Source organism: Lichenostomus cassidix, chromosome W (genome assembly GCF_008360975.1).
Source record: "Lichenostomus cassidix isolate B80296 chromosome W, HeHo_3.0, whole genome shotgun sequence".
Taxonomy (NCBI): Eukaryota; Metazoa; Chordata; class Aves; order Passeriformes; family Meliphagidae; genus Lichenostomus; species Lichenostomus cassidix.
Genome location: NC_139510.1, coordinates 221858 through 240160, shown reverse-complemented (window position 1 = coordinate 240160; position 18303 = coordinate 221858). Strand labels below are relative to the sequence as shown.

General features: G+C 41.8%; 1 long non-coding RNA gene across 1 annotated transcript in view; it reads right to left on the bottom strand.

The window, feature by feature from the left end:
• LOC146425273 (uncharacterized) overlaps positions 1-16248 on the bottom strand; it is a 53955-nt gene extending 37707 nt beyond the window's left edge. Inside the window, exons 1-2 of the long non-coding RNA XR_014846582.1 lie at positions 16088-16248; positions 12283-12468 (exon numbers count right to left, since the gene is read on the bottom strand). This is a non-coding gene — a long non-coding RNA (uncharacterized LOC146425273). The remainder of the gene's footprint in view (positions 1-12282; positions 12469-16087) is intronic.
• Between the last annotated feature and the right edge of the window lie 2055 nt (positions 16249-18303).

The following is an 18303-nucleotide window of genomic DNA, read 5'->3' as shown; positions in this document are numbered from 1 at the left end:
GAGAAACGGAGGCTTGACAATCCAATATGGGTTTACTACAAGCTTCAGTTTATTGATCTGCAGTATACAGTTTTATAGTGTAGTTAACTAGATCATGCATATTCTGTAATCGTACAATATTATTGGTTATATACTTCCACGCCCTAAGTTTGGCTACTTGCCTTAAACATAGATACATGTTATCTATAATGCCTGATTTCTGCATTCTTGTTAGTGATTACTGCATTCTCGACGGCTCCCACGACCTCTATGTTGTGGCAAGGTCATTGCGACCTAGATCGCTGATTGGACACAGGCATCTTAAGCAATAGTTGGCTGAATATGGCTATTGTTAAGAAGCAGCTTGTTAAGAAGCAATTTGTCTACGTCGGCATGCCCCTTCTCTACAAGGCAGTTTTCCACAATTCCCCTGTTTTCTTTACGCGTTTGTGCAAGCCAAAGCTGATTCACTGTCTGTGATAATGATTTTTTCAAGCATTGCAAAGCACAAGGTAGAATAACAGCTATGCCAACAAGGACAAGTAAAATCACCAATCCTACTTGCAAGATATAGCGAAGCCATCCTGTTATACCCCAGTCGCCCCATGGAATTCTGAATAGGCCATCGCCCTTTTGCACTGTTATCTTTGCTGTATGCTCCTTAAGCCATTGAAGTTGTTTATGTATTGACTCACCATGATTGCTAAGGTTGAAACACCACATGCCTTTAAATTCATCACAGCCATGCTTTGAGCTAATAAGAGAAAATCTCTCGCAGCTCTGTTTTGAAGGGTAGAAAAGGGATTGTATGGTGACGAAAGAGAGAGACAAATTATGTTTTGCCCTGTCAAGTTGGCTAGAGTGACCCACAAATTTGTGTTGGGCTGCACTGGAATCTATGCTACAACAACAGAGATTAGGCAAGCTAAGGTTAGTGAATTCACATAATGACCCTAACACATCCAGAATCATCAATACAGTAACAATAACTGTTCTAAAAAGTGAAATTACATTTTTCTATACATAAAATTTTAGCATAAGTATTGCATTGTCTAATTGCTTGAGGGGTTATACTCCCCCCGTTTTGTTTTTGGCAAGATGTGTTTCTTTCTATAAAAAGATGAAAATGACACAAAGGTGTAACAATACATGGAATGAAACAATAAGCTTATTTAAGAAAATACATCCTCAATTATTTAACTACTCTGCTATCTCCCAGGGACTGCAATTGCTGGGGAACCTCATTCCACAGGCAGGGCTTGGAGAACCTTTCCCGGGCAAGGATTCCAAGTTTACCTGGAAGAGGGTTCAGCTTTCACAAGTCCAAATCAGCGAGTCAAGGTGACTCGATCACATTTTTGGTGCAGAAACACCTGGGTTTGGTGGCATATTTCCCAACCAGTCAGGACTAAGGCTTGGCCAGAGCCCCAGGCCTTAACTGGGAGGGTTTTCTTAGAGCATCTTATAAACAAGCTTTGATTAATACCAATAAGGAGAGTGTTTTATCATGTTACCACTTTGGTAGATAATTATATAAGGTGAGGTGAAATATTTGAAAACAGTGGACCTTATCATTTGACTTTAACTAAGGAAGATGAAACTGCAAGGCTTTTGTGAACAATAATATAAAGTAACAATTTTAAAACTTAAAATTAATATCACTGAAAATGAATAAAGCTTGATCTTAATAAATTTGATTTAAAACTAACAAATAGGACTTAACTATAATGGAATTCAAAGTTGATATCACTTTAACAACTTAACTTTAACAGAATTTAAAACTTATTAAAATTTACATCTAATAATACTTAATTTTAACAGAATTTATACTTAACCATAGGCATTTAACAGGTAACTTAACTATTCAGTAGAACTTTGCTCTTAGGTTTCATTCATACATCAAAACTCTCAAAATCAAAAACCACACTCTCAGCAGTTACAGGTTTCATCTACACATTAAAACACTCAAAAGCAAACAACACTTTCAGCAGGCCTGCAATATTCACACATACACACAAACACTATCTTAAGCAACACTGTAACAAAATTCAGCTTTTGTTCAAGGCTTTGGAACATAGCAAAAACAAACTTGTCAAAACTCAAAGTTATCACTGAAAGTGAACAGAACTCAATCTTAATAGAACTTAATGGGACATAAAATTACTAGAACTTAAAAATTAATAAATAGTAAATTGAGCAACACTTAAGAGACTTAACTATAATTGAATTCAAACTTAATAGAATTTAAAACTAATGGAACTTTAAACAACAAATATTGAGTAACAGTTGAACTTAGTGTTAATTGAATTTAAGCTTAATGAAATGTAAAATAACAGACAACATAATATACCTGTAATAAAATCTAAATTCACTTAACTTTAATAGTGTTTATTTTTAAAATTTAATATAATTTGTGGTGCTTTTATTCTTTTGACTCTGCTTAGCTTTTGTCTTAGGTAAGCTTATCAAGGTATTACTTGAGCTTAATTTTAATGGCACTCAACAGGTAGTTTAAATTATTTAGTATAGTTTTACTTATAGGCCTGGTCCACAAATTTAAAATGCTTTAGAAGCCAAACGACATTTATAGTATGTTTGTCACAGCACTGTCACACCCACACACACAGACACACTCACAAACACATAAACACTGCCCCAAACAACACTTATAAATAAAAATATTTCTTTAAATTTAGTGTGGTAGTTACTTTGTGAGGTAGTTTTGGATGTTTCTGCAAATAACTTACATGGGGTAAAGCTTAGGGTGAGCTTTACACAGTTAATTGCATTTAATAATTTTTGTAAATCATTTGATGTTTTGATATAAGGATTTAAGGGTAATGGTTCTAGCTTTATATTTTGTTTAGTTAATATTCACTTTATTTTAAAAAGGGTTTTACTGAATTTGTTTAAAACACTGAGTTGGTTTAAAAGCTAAGATATTATACACATAATGATAAATGATGCTTTGAGGAAATAGTTCAAAAATTAACTTTGTTAAAATATACTTAGGATAAACACTTTTAAAATTGCTTTTAGCAAGGAATTCAGCTTTTCTTTAAGGTTTTAGTAACTAAGGTTCATCAGGACAATTATGTTGTTACAATGGTTTCTCATTAGTAAAAGCTGGAAACAAGTTTAAATTATAACTTAGTTGCACCAATTAACAGGGTACTTTGAAAATACAGTTAAGAATTGATTTTTGGAGCTTTGAAAAGAATCTCTCGTAGCACAGTTAGCGTTTGCTTGTATCACTCGCAGCGGGGCTGTATTGGTTTGAAAACAAACCAGTGGGAGATCACAAGTCAAAATTGAAATTAAAAATAAGTGAAATAATACAAGGAAAAAGCACTGACAAAGTCAGATACAACCTAACACCCTGTTAGGGTGGTAGTAGCAGTCCAACTGAAGTAGTCCAGTTGAAGTGGTGATCCTGTGAAGGTCTAGTCTCCAGCTGAAGATCCAGTGGTAGCTCTCGTCCTCTGGGAACCCAGTAGACAGGGCTAGCTCAGGCAGTTCCAAGGCCAGGTTATATCCAGGTGGGAACACCTGGCCCCTCCTTCCTGGGCAGAGCATCTCACAATGGGATGAGATAAGTCCATGAGTCACACGGTGGGTCCCTGATGGCCCATTGCCTGTCATTCGGGTGGGTCATTAGCAGCTGGTAACAGCTAACGGATGGCCCATTGCCTGTCATCCGGAGTGGGTCATTAGCAGGTGATAGCAGCTAACGGCCCACAGCTGGTGGTAATAGAATACTTAACTATATCTATATCGCAACCTAGGACAGGGGCGATCCCAGTCTCGGTGTTGGTGGTGGTTCCAGCGAGCAGGAGGCGGTGAAAGAGGCGTGGACAGCCAGAGACCCCGCCCATCGGGGTGCCTTCTGCAACTTCCGTCTTCTGCTTCAGTTGACAGGAAACCGAGGTTGGAGTAACTTCCGTTTCGCTCTCGGGTTGCAGAGTCTGAATGGGGCGCGGCGGGGCTGTTCCTGGGCGGCGCGGCTGCTCTGAGCTCTCTCTGCTACTGCGGTGCGTTTCGGCTTTGCGGGTGGTGGCTCTGATCTGGCAGAAACTGTCGTTCTTTTTCCACGGTTTGTTTGTGCAGCAATGGAGCGAGGGAGAGCCACGCTTCCCCCTTCCCCCTGGCGGGGGGGGCTTCCCCGGCTGCGCCGCGGCTGCCGAAGTCTTTTGCATGTTAAAAGCAGCACGGCAACTCTCAAGTTTCTCTCCGCTCTGTGCAACCACAATTTTCTGTGCCACCACCCTTGCCAGTTCTAGCTCTGCAGGATGTTGTAAGCAAGCTAGGACTTTACTCCATGGTTTGCCAAGCTTTTTTGCAATTTTATCACCCTCCAGAAGTAAACCAGCTCCATAATTTAGCCACTCTTTTAGGTTGAATACTGTAACAGGATTTGTAAGAAATCCATAGGCTTGTCCCACCACGATTAAAACAGCAAACTGTGATAGGATGCTTTTACTAAGTCCATGCTTTTCTAAAAAGCATAACAATAATTTTAAAGCAGCTTGCCTCTCCATCCCGATTTACGGAATTGCGCACTTACTTCCACCCCCTCGAGGTTATCGGCTGCTTCTCCTCCCTGGTGCGAGATTTTCACCCCACAAGTCCGGCGGTGCCCAGATCCCGTCTGTATGGTAGTCCTGTGCGTACGCTGCACCGCTGTGACCCTCCTGGGTGTCCGGAGCCAGGTGCCTGGATTCTCGGCCGTAGCCGTGCTGTTCCCCAAACAGGTCCAGCCAGACAGGGAGCAGGACCCTTGTTCGTATCACGTCGGTGGTCACCATTTGCCGAGAAACGGAGGCTTGACAATCCAATATGGGTTTACTACAAGCTTCAGTTTATTGATCTGCAGTATACAGTTTTATAGTGTAGTTAACTAGATCATGCATATTCTGTAATCGTACAATATTATTGGTTATATACTTCCACGCCCTAAGTTTGGCTACTTGCCTTAAACATAGATACATGTTATCTATAATGCCTGATTTCTGCATTCTTGTTAGTGATTACTGCATTCTCGACGGCTCCCACGACCTCTATGTTGTGGCAAGGTCATTGCGACCTAGATCGCTGATTGGACACAGGCATCTTAAGCAATAGTTGGCTGAATATGGCTATTGTTAAGAAGCAGCTTGTTAAGAAGCAATTTGTCTACGTCGGCATGCCCCTTCTCTACAAGCCAGTTTTCCACAGGAATATCCACAAAAGCCCACCCGCACAGGGCTGGATATAGTTTTATAGGTGTTGCTGTTGAACCGGTAATGGAGCGAAACTCAGTTAACAGCATACACAAAGTCAAGCGGAGAAGACGCTTTATTATGAAAAAACTGAGTTTTATAGTGCAGAGAAATCCATTCAGATTGGCCAGCAATCACCCACCCCTCGGGGTGATTGGCTGAGGTGTCTCAACACCCATTCCAAAACATTCTCCATTCCCATAGTGTTTATCTTATATTTTCTTTATACCTAACGAGAAAAGGGAAAATTTCCCATGAGAGAGAATGTGTACAGTCACATATAGGTTTTAGGAAATTATCATAGTTGATGAAAAGCACCAATTAAGAGGACAAATGGTAATGCAATTCCCCCCAGGACAAGCCCCTTCTCTGCCCCCCCCCTCCCCTTGGTATTAGCTGTACTTGTTTATGAAAATGTGTCTCAAAGACCTTGTTCTCAACCTTGGTTCCAAGGAAGAACCAAGATAGGATAGGGACCTTGTGCCCCCCCGGGGCTTGGAGCTCTGGAATGTGTTTGGTCTTTCTAGCTGGGGAAAAGGGTAGGGAAAAGTACTGGGAAGGCTACAAATATAGAAAAGAAAAAGGCAAAAATCATCCGGCATAATTCTCCTCTTTTTTAGAGACTAACAAGACTTTACCATGTCTAGTCTCTACAACATATTTAACCACAGGATCGCATCATTCAGCCGGCTATTATGCACAGGCTAACTACAGATAAAAGCAGTAGGAACAGTTCCTTTTATCCAGGCCTAGTTTGGTAACCATGAAGTAAGCACACTGAAGGTATATTCAAGATTCAGTGAGTCTTTTGAAAGCTACCTGATGTAGAATTTGAGTCTGCTTTCAAATTTCAACCAAATCCTTATTAATTATTTTTCATGCTGATCTTCATAAGAATGACAACAGTGCTCAATACCACCCTGACAAGTTGTTCTTATGAGGAGCTCTTGGATACATTTTGAACTAAAATTACATGCAAATCTTAGGGCCAAATCTGAATCATGGTTACCAACTGTGCAGATAACAGGCACAAAAAACCACTTTAAATAACATCATAGTGATTTGTGTCAGTCTCTGTTTTCAGTTGTTTCAGGAGCAGAGGTCTTCTTAACTCTGGAGTAGTGAATTCAGGGTTCTCTGCCAGCACCTCTGGCTTTGGTGAGGGTAATCAAGACTTGGAATGGTCCTTTCCAGTTAGTTTGTAAAGTCACTGTCTCTCCATTTAGCATAGAACCAGTCTCCAGGCTGGAACAGATGGGCAGGTTCATCTGGATAGCATGACAAATCTCTGGAGCTTCAGCAAAGTGGAACTTATAAGTTCTAAATACCTCTGCAAGTCAATTTACCCCCTCATATGAACTTTCCCATAATATACAATTTGATATGGCCTGCCATGCAATATTTCATAAGGACTTATGTTGTCTCTCCACCTTGGTTGTATGTGGATTTTCAGTAAGGTTATAGGCAAGGCCTTAACCCATTTCCTGAATGTTTCTGACAAATTTTATTAATCTGTGTTTTGAGGGTTCCATTCACACATTCAGCCTCACCATTTGTCTGGGATAAGTAGGGAGTTTACAGATTTTAAGCAATTGCCAAAATCTGACTAACTTCCCTGATCACTGGGGGACCAATCCCAAAGGAACCCCAAACCTTGGAATTATATGATTGAGCAAAACTTCCAGAACCTCCCTTGCTGCATCAGTGCAACAGGGGTGAGTTTCAGACCATCCACTAAAAGTGTCAGTCTGACACCAGTACATACCTGTATCCTTTTTACATGGTAACTCAGCAGAATCTATTTGCCAATACTCTCCAGGAAAATCCCCTGCCTTTATTCCTGACACAACTCCTTTGCTCATGTCTGGGTTGTTTCTATAGAAAATTTCACATTTGCTTGTTATAGACTGCACAATATCAATCACTTCCCTTTCTGTTACTACCTTCTTCAGATGTTCCAAAAGGTTTTCTGTTCCCTTAAGAGTGCCTTCATGTTCTCGCTGAGGTGAGACTACAGTCTGTCCCTCTAGTGTAATAGTCCATTCACTTTCTTTGATTTCAGCCTTTGTGCCAGAAAACTGATGATCTTTCTGATCACAGTTTGGGGCAAACCTTGACAGACCAATTTCCCTCTGTGGCACCACTGTTAAGATGCCCTTTTTTGCCCCTTTTATTTCATGAGCAAGATGATTCTTTAATTTGGGGGTTGTTTCCCCATCTTGATGGGCCTTGCAATGCATAAAGGCTGCTTCTCTAGACTCCCAAATACTCTGTAGCAGCACATGCATCTGTTCAGTGTGTTCAATTCCATTACTTCAAATATTTGCCAGTCCTCTTTCCTTCCAGATTGTCAGAGACTGAAATAGTTCATGCCTCAAACATTGATATAAAGTTTTGCTCATTATAACAAAAAGTGTATAAAGAGGCTACAATCAAAGAAGCCTCCCTGAAGATACCTGACTGGGACTTTGGACTGGAAGTCAAACTGCTGAGATTAGATAAAAAGAAACCCTATTGTTCAATCATATCAGGCTGAGGGAAAGGAATGCATCCACAAAGGCCAAAGCCACCAGCTGTGCTGAGAATCATCCCTGGCTGAGTTTGGGGTGGGGGCAGAGCACAGCTCACAGAAACCAGGTTTACACAAACTGGCCCAGTTGTGGAACCCCCAACCCCACAGGCCACATCCACGGGACTTTCACATGAGGGGCAGCTGAGGGGGAGTCACAATCCATCAAAGACTGATTCGCCCCAATCGAGCTCAGAGACACTTCAGAGACCAAGTCAGAGAAGTGGGTATTTGCTTTATTCGATGCACCGGATGTGTGGGAATTGTTTCCACCAAACACACATATCTCAGTACCCCAGAGACACAGTGTTATAGGTAAAATCATGAATATTAATTACATTCTTCAGGATAGGCGTGGTTATACAAATAATTTCTCAGAAGTCATTAATATCATTAGCATGTGCACCACGCATGCTCCGTATATCTTGGTGGTCTTTGGAGACCCCCAAAGCTCCCTCCAGGGTGAAGGTCCTTCATGGGATGATTCACTGGTTTCTGTGCTGGTTTCAAATGCATGCTTAGCTGATAAGCCATCAGGCCAGAGCTGTTACCTACAATTTGAATTTGAATCAAGAGTTCAGCCTTCAGCCCTGGAAGCCACAGACAGGCGCCTGTGCTGGTGGAAGGGGGGCAAAAGCTCAGAGAATCTTTCTCAAGACCCCCCCCAAAGTGCTCCCCAGAGGCCTTGCACCACAGGAGTGCAGATGATGCAAGCAGAGTCTGCTGCAAGAGACTGCCCCCTCCCCTGGGGGGACATGCCTGGACATTGCTCCTAGCCTGAGTGTATATTAACCCACGGCATTCTGTGCTTTTGGGGGGACCACCACCACCAAAGAAGACCAGCTGGAGAGGATCAACGCAACATTGTTGGGATCCACAGATGGTGATATTTTTTCTCCCTCTTTCTGTCCCCCCCACCTCTTTTCCTACTTCTCTTTTCTCTCTTTTCTTCCCTCTCTCTCTCTTTCATATTTTCTATCAAATAAAACCCATGCTATTGACTGGCATATGGTCTTGTTTGTACCTTAATTCGGGCAGAGGTATTTCCAAAGAACCTTAATAATTGGATCATAACACAGATGACTTCACTCAGTTTTATATTTTTCATTGATGTAATCAGTTCAGCTCTCTGTGATGATACATCTGATGGCAAGGCTTTTTCCCTGGTTACCTGGTTTGTGGTTGTCACTGCATGACCTGTCATGAAGTTGCTCTTATCTGCATAGAGTTCCCAGTCTGGATCTTCTGGAGGCACATCCTCCTTCAGGTCTAGTCTGCTGGAATAGGCCTCTTTTATGGTCTGTAAACAGTCATACTCAGATAAATTATCAGTTAGTGTCGAGAACAGAGACATACCAGGGCTGACAGCAAATGTTTTCAGAACAGCATTATCCTGTTCCAATAACATGGCATGAGGTACCTGTTGTCAGTGTTCGCAGAACAAACTTATGGTGAGACAACTCTTAGATGCAGCACCCTTTGGCTGCCAGTCGAATGCAGCAATTCTTAGCTGCTGCCTTCTCCAGTTCTCCAGTTCCTTTGCCAGCTGATTTCTGGATATAGTCAGGCTGTTCTTCAAACCCTCAGGTAAGACTGTTTTGACAAGCTGGCCCCTTTTATCTGTTTCAGGATATTTCCTCGTAATAGCAAAGAGTCCTTTCTTGCTCACGGGGATCTAGAAAAAAGTATTTTTAGAATTTAATTCAGTGAATCATCCTAAACTATCTGGTTTTCTCCTCCTTTCGCAAAATTTCCATAAATCTTTCTTAGGAGAATTTGGCAAATAGAGAAACCGATGAATCACCCAGTGTTTTCCCAATCCACATTTCAAAGGTTGGAAGAAAGGTCTTATTTCTCTTACTCTTGTGGCACTAATAGGTCTTACAGTACCTTGACTCAGTTTCTTTTCTAAGGTGTTTATTGAAACAGATCTTTGTTTGCCTACAGCCTGTTCTAAAGGAGCTTGCAAAAGAGCTTCTTTTTCTTTGGACCCGGTGTTTCTTTGTTGGGTAGCAAAGAGGAGAGGCACAGCTAGAGCCCCACTTCCACAGACCCGCGTGGCAGGGCAGAAGATGCACACCCTCAGGAATACCCGCGTCGCGACCGCTTCGCCTGTGTTCGCGCCCCCGCGGGTGACATTGGCTTCTCCGAGCGGCTCAACCCTGCCTCTGCCCCCGCCCACCGCAGCGGCAGAAGCAGCACCGCTCAGGGTGATGACGTCAATGCCCTTGGGTCCCGCAACCCTGGCCCGCCCGGGCCAGAGCGAGCAGGCAGACTGGGCTGCCCCGGGCTCAGCGGCGGCGGACCATCTGGAGGCCCAGAGGTGAGCTGCCAAGGCGGCCCCGGCCCTGCTCCCCCTTCACCACTTTTCCCGGCCGCTCCCAAGGTGACGGCCGGGACCACCTTAGCCTCAGCTGCTACAGTGGCTGTTTGCCCCCTTCCACCACCGGGAGCGTGGCCTCCCAGCTCCCGGTACAGGTGAGGCGCAGATAGACTCCACAACTCAGAAAGTTATGAAGTAGGTATGCTTTTATTCCAGCTGGGGTGCATGGGGGGTAGCCCCTCCAAAGGCATGCACACCGTCAGCATCATTTCACTAGGTTTATATTAGGTTACAGGTTACATATGCATGAAGTTACACAATGGTCCTATACATATTCATTACCTATCCCTGCTTCGTATTATAATGAGTTCAAAGTTCATTTAAATATGTTCACGCAAGCACAGTGTCACAGATTAATTGTGGGCCAGGGTCCCAAAGATAAATGAGGGACAAATTTAGCAGTCTTCTTCAGGATAAACTCTTCACCCTGTTTCCTTGTGCATGCTCCCTTGGTTCTTGGTCCAAGTCCAAGCCTTAGAACTAACTTGAGCCAGTTCTGGGGTCTGAGAGCAGGATGTTCAGTCACACTCGGTAATTTTTATCAATAGTCTCTCATTCTTCTTTGCATCCTCCCCTTCTGCTTGGCAAGTGCAAAAACCATTAAGCAAGTGATATACTGTTTTAGCAAGTAGCTTCTAGCAAATCATTATCCAACCTCTGGCCTCCTAAATTAGTTCCAAAAGATTATTATTCAGCTTCTAGCCCACCTTAATTAGTAAATTCTAGCCCCCCTCAAATCAGTCCCCCCTTTTCTATAAAGTTAGTAAATTCTTTTACTAATAAATGGATTTTTCTTCTAACAAACTTTTATGATAAGCATCTCTTAATGCCTTTCCATGTACATTTGTTAAAGTGGTTAAAATGCATAACTTCTTTGACATTCTATAATTCTAAGCAAGTAACATAACAGATAACACAAGGCTAATACCTACTAAAATTAGTAAAACAATTATGGGGTGACATTATGTATCAAGGATACCAGTTGCAGTGGGTGACAATCCAAAAAGCATATCTCACTAGTGATGATCTGCATCTTGTCTTGCTCTATGTAAGACTGCTTATTTCTTTTGCATCATGGTGAATGGTTATTAAAGTTCTTTTCACTTTTTTGAATTCCTTTTAGGATGTTAATCAAGTCTTGATGCTCTACTAATTGTCTTATTAACGTAAGGTTCATCTCAATAGGTGTTGATAATAATTCATAACACATTGTGTAATTGCATTTTATCAGCTGGTGAGATACAACTGGTGCCAAATACAAAAAGCCACACCCAATGATGCTCACAAAATTACAGATGCTAAAATAAGAATGATTTTTAACATCCAAAATAACATTATTGTTATGTATTTCTATAAAAACACAAATTGTTCTTAAGCAAACAAAACCCAGACCAATATACACTAATACTGATTTTTGATTAGTATCTGGGTGAACTCCAAAGTGGCAAATGCTTTGCTTAACATCTCGACATATGTCTTTGGCATTGATTGTGTTATTCTCACAGATAAAGTCTTCTTGTTCTCACGTAATGCAAAATTCTAAATTTACAGTTTGCCATTTCTTATCAAATATCCGGGCCCATACTCTATGGTCACTTGGGTCACCGGAAGTATTGTTACCAGTGAATTTCTGGCACCACACAAGGCAAACACATTTTGTTTAACACAATTCCAGTCCTCGGTAGGACATATTTTTTAAAATATCAGATAGGATCTTGGATGCAAAATTGAAATCCAAAAAATTGCCAAAAGCTGTAATAGAAGAGGGTTTTGATATCAGAAACCAGGTTCTATTTTTCTGCATCCCACCTGGATTCTTTCATTAATGATACCAGGCAGGGTCATGATCCACTCATCTTGATTCCAAACCCATTCAGGCGGGTGGTAAATTTCATCATCGTGCATTATAGTTACAGCTAAATTTGGACAGCTGTCTCTAGGGTAGCTTCCACAAAAGCTGGAATGCCCTAAGAAGGCTTGTGACCAAGGCCATTCAGTATTGCCCTGGTTAAAAGTACCTCCTATGCCTTGAAGTATAGTTATAATTGTGAGAATACCAGTGAGAGCAACTTTCCAAATTGAATTCATTTTACGCGGGTAAATTTCAATTTCAGTTAATTATCATTAGAAGCCACTTTCCAAGGGGTCTCTGGAGCCTTCTTCACTTGAGTATGTTGAATCCAGGCATTCTATTCCTTGATTTTGATGGCAGTGAAAGTGGTAAGGAGTACTTGAAATGGTCCTTCCCACTGTGGCTCCAAAGTTTTCTCTGTAAGAGACTTAACATAGACATAATCTCCAGGTTGAATGTTGTGTACTGGGCTTTCTAGGCCCTGACTCCGAGTTCCAGCCACATGCTTTTCAATTTTCCTGATTGGCTTACTCAAGGCCACCATATAGGAGGTCAGTGTTTCCTCCCCAACTTGGGTGGATAATGCTTTTTGTACTCTGTATGGTCTCCCATAGAGCATTTCAAAAGGACTTTTAGTTTTTCTTTGGTTCTGGGTTTAGTTTGAATTCGTAATAATGCAAGTGGAAGAGATTGGGGCCAGGGTAAATTAGCTTCTTGCCCCAATCTACAATTTGCTGTTTGATTAGGTGGTTCATTTTCTCCACCTGACCACTTGACTGCGGGTGGTATGGGGTGTGAAGCTCCCAATCTATGCCCAAATGATGGCTAACTTGTTGTACCACCTTTGAAATGAAATTTGGTCCTCTATTTGAGGACATCGTGGCTGGAACTCCAAAGCGTGCCATTATTTGTTGCAACAATGCCTTGGTTGCCTCCTGGGCTTTGACAGTTCTAGCGGGAAAGGCTTCTGGCCATCCTGAAAAGGTATCTGTTAATACCACCAAGTACCGATAGACTCCTTGTCTTGGAAGTTCCAAAAAATCAAGTTGCCACTGCTGTCCAGGCCCATTCCCTTTCCCAATTTGGCCCAATTTTGGTTTGGGGATATTTTTAGGGCTAGTCTGGAGACAAAGGCCACACTGTCGGGTTACTTGTGTGAAGGTAGCATATAAATTTCTGGCAATAATTTTTTCAATTAAGTATTTGTGTAGGGCATCTATTCCCCAATGTATTTTTTTGTGTTTTTCTCTTGCTAATGCCCAAACTAAATGAGAGGGAATGACCAACCTCCCCTGTGCAGTAATAGCCCAACACTCTTCATTATATGACCCGTCCTAATCTTCAATTAGTTTTCAGTCCTCTTTATTATAAATTGGCTTACCTTCTAGGGAGATTTGGTCATCTGGAATTAAAGCCCCTTCAGTTGTCACCTCACCTTTTGCTGCTTCTTTTGCCTCTCTGTCCGCCAGATCATTTCCTTCTTCCAATTCTGAGTTTACTTTCTGGTGTGCCTTAATGTGCATGATTGCTACTTTTCTGGGTAGCTGGACTGTTTCCAACCGTCGCATTATCTCTTGTGCAGGTTTAATGTTTTTTCATTGTAAATTCCACAGTCCCCTTTCTTTCCAAATGGCTCTGTGTGCATGTACAACTGCAAATGCATACTTTGAGCCTGTATAAATGTTTATCTTCTTTTCTTTTGCTATTCTCAAGGCACAGGTTAAAGCAATTATTTTGGCTTTTTGGGCAGAAGTGTTTATTGGTAGGGGTCCAGATTCTGTTACCTTTTTGCTTGTGGTAACTGCATATGCCACATGTCGCTTTCCACTGATGACGTAGCTGCTTCCATCAGTAAACCAGGTCTCTGCATCATCCAAAGGTGTGTCTTTCAGATCTGGATGACTGGAGTATGTGGCTTCAATAGTTTCCAGGCAGTCATGGTGTATTTACTCTCAGGTTTTTTTTGCTGAGGAAAGAAGCTGGGTTGACAATGTTAGTGACCACTATTTTCACGTTGTCCTGCTTCACCATGGTGGCTTGGTATTTTAGGAACCTCTGTGGGGTGAGCCAGTGTCCGCCTTTCACTTCCAGCACTGCAGACACTGTATGGGACACTAGCACAGCCATTTTCTTGACCAAGGTAAACTTGTGTGCCTCTTGGATGTTTAGCACGACTGCTGCGACAGCCCTGAGGCACCTGGGTCACCCTTTGGCTGCTGCATCTAGTTGCTTAGAGAAATAAGCAACTGCCTGTCCATATGGGCCCAGGTCTTGTGCTCGTATTCCCAGGGCAATCCCATGTTTCTTATGAGAAAACAGAAAAAAAAAATTATTTATTCACATCTGGAAGTCCCAAAGCTGGATATGAAATCAGAGCGTTCTTCAGCTGTTTGAAGGCCCTCGTGGCCTCCTTCGTCCACTGAAGATCTCTGCTTTCCTTTTTGATGAGCTCATATAAAGGTTTTACAAGGACTCCATAACTAAGAATCCAAAGCCTACACCATCCTGTCATCCCCAAGAAAGTCCATAGGTCCTTTAAAGTTTGGGGTTTTGGGGTTTGGCAAATGGCCTCTTTCTGGTCTTGTTCAAAGATCGGTCCCCAGCACTGATTTCATAGCCCAAATAAACTGGTGTTGAAATCAGGTTTGCACTCTCTCAATAGCCCTAGCTGTAAAAAGTTTTCAATCACTGGGCTAATTCCTTCCTTGTCTTCTTTTTTAAGGTGGCATTGTTTAACTGACTGGTTGTTTCCTTCTTTCAACTTAATTTGTATCGGGGGTATATTTTTAGCTCTTCCAGGTACGTTTGTTGCCCATACCCCAGGGAACACTTGGTTCATAATTTCTTCACTAATTTCTCACTCAGCCTCTGTGGTTGTTAGCATTAAACTTAATACCTCAACATATTGTTGATCATTTACCTCCAGAGTAATTTCCCCATCTTTGAATGAAATGGTTGCTCGTAACTGTTCTAACAGATCCCTGCCCAAAAGGGCTTTTGGAGATTTGGATATGTACAAAAACTTGTGAATACCCCATTGCTTTCCCAGTTTATACTTTAAAGGTTTGCAAAAATATGCTTTTTCAGATTGGCCAGTTGTCGCTTGAACCATGATATAATCAACACCCACCGGCATTAAAGCTTTATTTAAAACCTAATATGTTTAGCCCCGTGTCCACAAAAAATTCTTTTTCTTTTCCCCCTAGCTTCATTATAACCAGTGGATCCGCTAGGGTGGATTCCTCCGGTCTTCTTCAGTCTTCTTTCACGTGTGTGACGACCCCTTCTTGGCCTCATCTTCTTTGCTGGTTGTTCTGCTTTGTTTTTGGACATTGGTTCTTCCAATGACCAAATTCCTTACAGTTAGTGCACTGATCTTTACCTAACCTAGGTGGGCCTTGTCTGGATGGTCCCTGTCTGGGTGGTCCTTGCTCATGTTTTCCCTTCCTTTTTTCTCCTACTATTGCTACTAACTTTCTCATTCCTTGTTTGTACCCCTCTTCTCAATAACTGAATACTCTCCATGCTTCATTTAATAAGGTCTCTAAGTTTCTCCCATCTGGACACCGAAGCTTCTGAAGTTTGTGTGTAATGTCCCCTGTAGACTGCCCTAAAAACAGATTTACTAATTGCTGTATTCCTACATCAGATTCAGGATCTAATGTCGTGTGGCGAGGCATGGCGTGTCTCAGGTGATCTAGGAAGTCAGATGGTGGCTCGGAAGGACCCTGTTTAATTGCATATAAGGCTGACCAATTTATGATTTTAGGAATGGCCCTTTCCATCCCCTTTGCTACACATTCTTGGTAATCTTTTAATTTTTGCCTTTCTGCTGACCTGTTTGGATCCCAGTGAGGGTCTTGAAGTGGGAAATAATCTTTTACATCTTTTTGTTGTGTTTTATAAAAGTCTTCTGCCAAATCCCCTGCTGTTTTTAAAATTTATTGTGTTTCAGTTTCAGTTAATGCATGCAATAGCAAATGCATGTCACTCCAATCTGGATTGTGTTGTTTAATTATAAATCGCAAGCGTTTAGCGGTACCTACCGGATCAGTTCGATAATTTTTGGCCACCTTTTCCCATGCGTCTAGGTCGATTGTAGAAAAAGGTACCTTAATCAGCACTGCTTCTCCCTCTGGTCCGACTGCTTCCCTTAGGGGGGCTTGTAGTGCCTGTTTCCTGGTCCGAGATGCGACAGGGCTGTCTAGGCAAGAGGGAGTTGGAGTCAACATTCCTTCTGAGTCCGCATCTTCCTATCTCCTAGGGGAAGGCTTAAGCAGATCGGTTAAATCCTGTTCTTGCATTTCTTGGTAAACCTTATCTGATTTTATACATCTCTCTCCAATGCTGCAAGAGGAGCAACACCTCTTAATATTTCCCCTTTTAATTTTGTCTTCCTTTTCAAGGGCTAATACCATAGGGTCAATGGGAGGCCTAATCCCACAATCTGTTTGCCATTCGGGGTGATTTCGGAGGGAGAAAAACATATCTGCATAAGAGACCTCACCCCATTTTCCTTCCTGTCTCAAAAACAACATTAACTGTAATAGCGTGTTATATTCTAAAGACCCATGAGGAGGCCATCTAATTCTGTCATTTAGCCTGTACAAAGGCCACCACTGAGTTGAAAATTTGATAAGAGTTCTTTTATCTTCTGTACCTCCGTTCCCTGCAATTTCCTTCCAATGTGCTAAAACACAGCCAAGTGGAGTTGTTTAAGGAACTTCTTGGCTTTGCCCAGTCCCCATCTTATCTACTTCCTTCTCTTGGTTTTATCTCTCTTCCACACAAACCTCTTTTCACACTGCCTTACTGTTTTTTCCCAATTTTCCTCCCGCACTGACCAGGTTTCAGGAACTAAGTGTCTCTTTCCACACACTAAGGCAATAACAACTGCTTCTGACCACTCTGTTACAATAGTAAGCGCGTCTCTTTTGTTAAGGTTTCTGCTTTTTATTTCAGCTATTCTATATCGATCTTGAATTTCAGAATCCTCACAAGCTGGACACCATTTTGATCTCAAATGAAAAACGCAATACCACTTTTTGTGACATGCAGCAGTCTCAAACAATGCCCAAACCTTACAGTAATTATTTTTACATTCAGGACAAAAAGGTATTTTTGGCATCAGGCAAACATCTCATTTATTTCACTCAAAATCAAGCTGCTATGAGAGAGAGAGGAAAAAAAGGAATGGTCAAGATAAATTACTAAGAGGGAGGAAAGAAAAAAAATAAAAAAATCAACCACTCTTTGTATGCTCCTATTTTTCCACTAAATAAATTAACTCAGTATTCTCAATATTTTTCTAAAATTGCACCACTAACATGGGACTTGGGTTTTTTTGTCCACACAAAACTTTTATAATGCTCCAACTTTATTTTTTTTACAACCTGCCCAGCTCTGACAGGTCGGTAAAAAAATATCTCCTAACTCCGCAAGCCTGCAAACCTGACACTGTGTTAAAACCCACTAATCATACTGTGGCGCAGCTGCTGTACTACATCCACAGAAAGCCAAATGTCCAGGGGCTATGCTCCTTTGATATAGCCACCGGGATAAGACAGTGTCTTCTAACTGGCCGCAGTGTAAAGTTTTCCTTTATTCACTTGCCACTACAATTTCAATCAACTGCATACACTCACCCAAAGCTTTATAACAACTTCAATTACACACAACATACCCTTACCCTAACACAACAATAAACACTTATTACAACACAACAAACACTTTTTACAACCACAACAAATTCCAACAAAAATTCCAAAAACCCAAACTAATATACCAAAGCTAATAATTCACAACCATACCCAAATATTCATTCCAACTTTATTAAACCACTTGCTTCATCTCTTCACCAACCAATCCCTCACTTGCTTCACAAATGCAAACTATTTAGTCTGCATCTCATACACACATACACACACAAACACAACACCGGTGTTAACAACAGTTCAAACTAGTTTCCTTTGGCATTCACTCGATCCACCCCCAGGATCACTAGCAGCTGCCCCATCGGTCAGCAAATCCCCCCCTGCCAGGAAAGGACGGCGAATTACCTCGCCGGTTCCCGGTTCCCCTAGCCAATCGCTTGCAAGCTCAACCCACTCAGGGGCAACGCTGCACAAAGAGACGTCTCTCTGCAACTTATCAGCAGCCCTAGCCACACGTATACAACTTACAGGCTTCCCTATACCCAAAACAACATACCGTTTCTCCTCCGTGTCAGATGGTCGTTGTTTGCCCCCACAGTGAGTGGCTG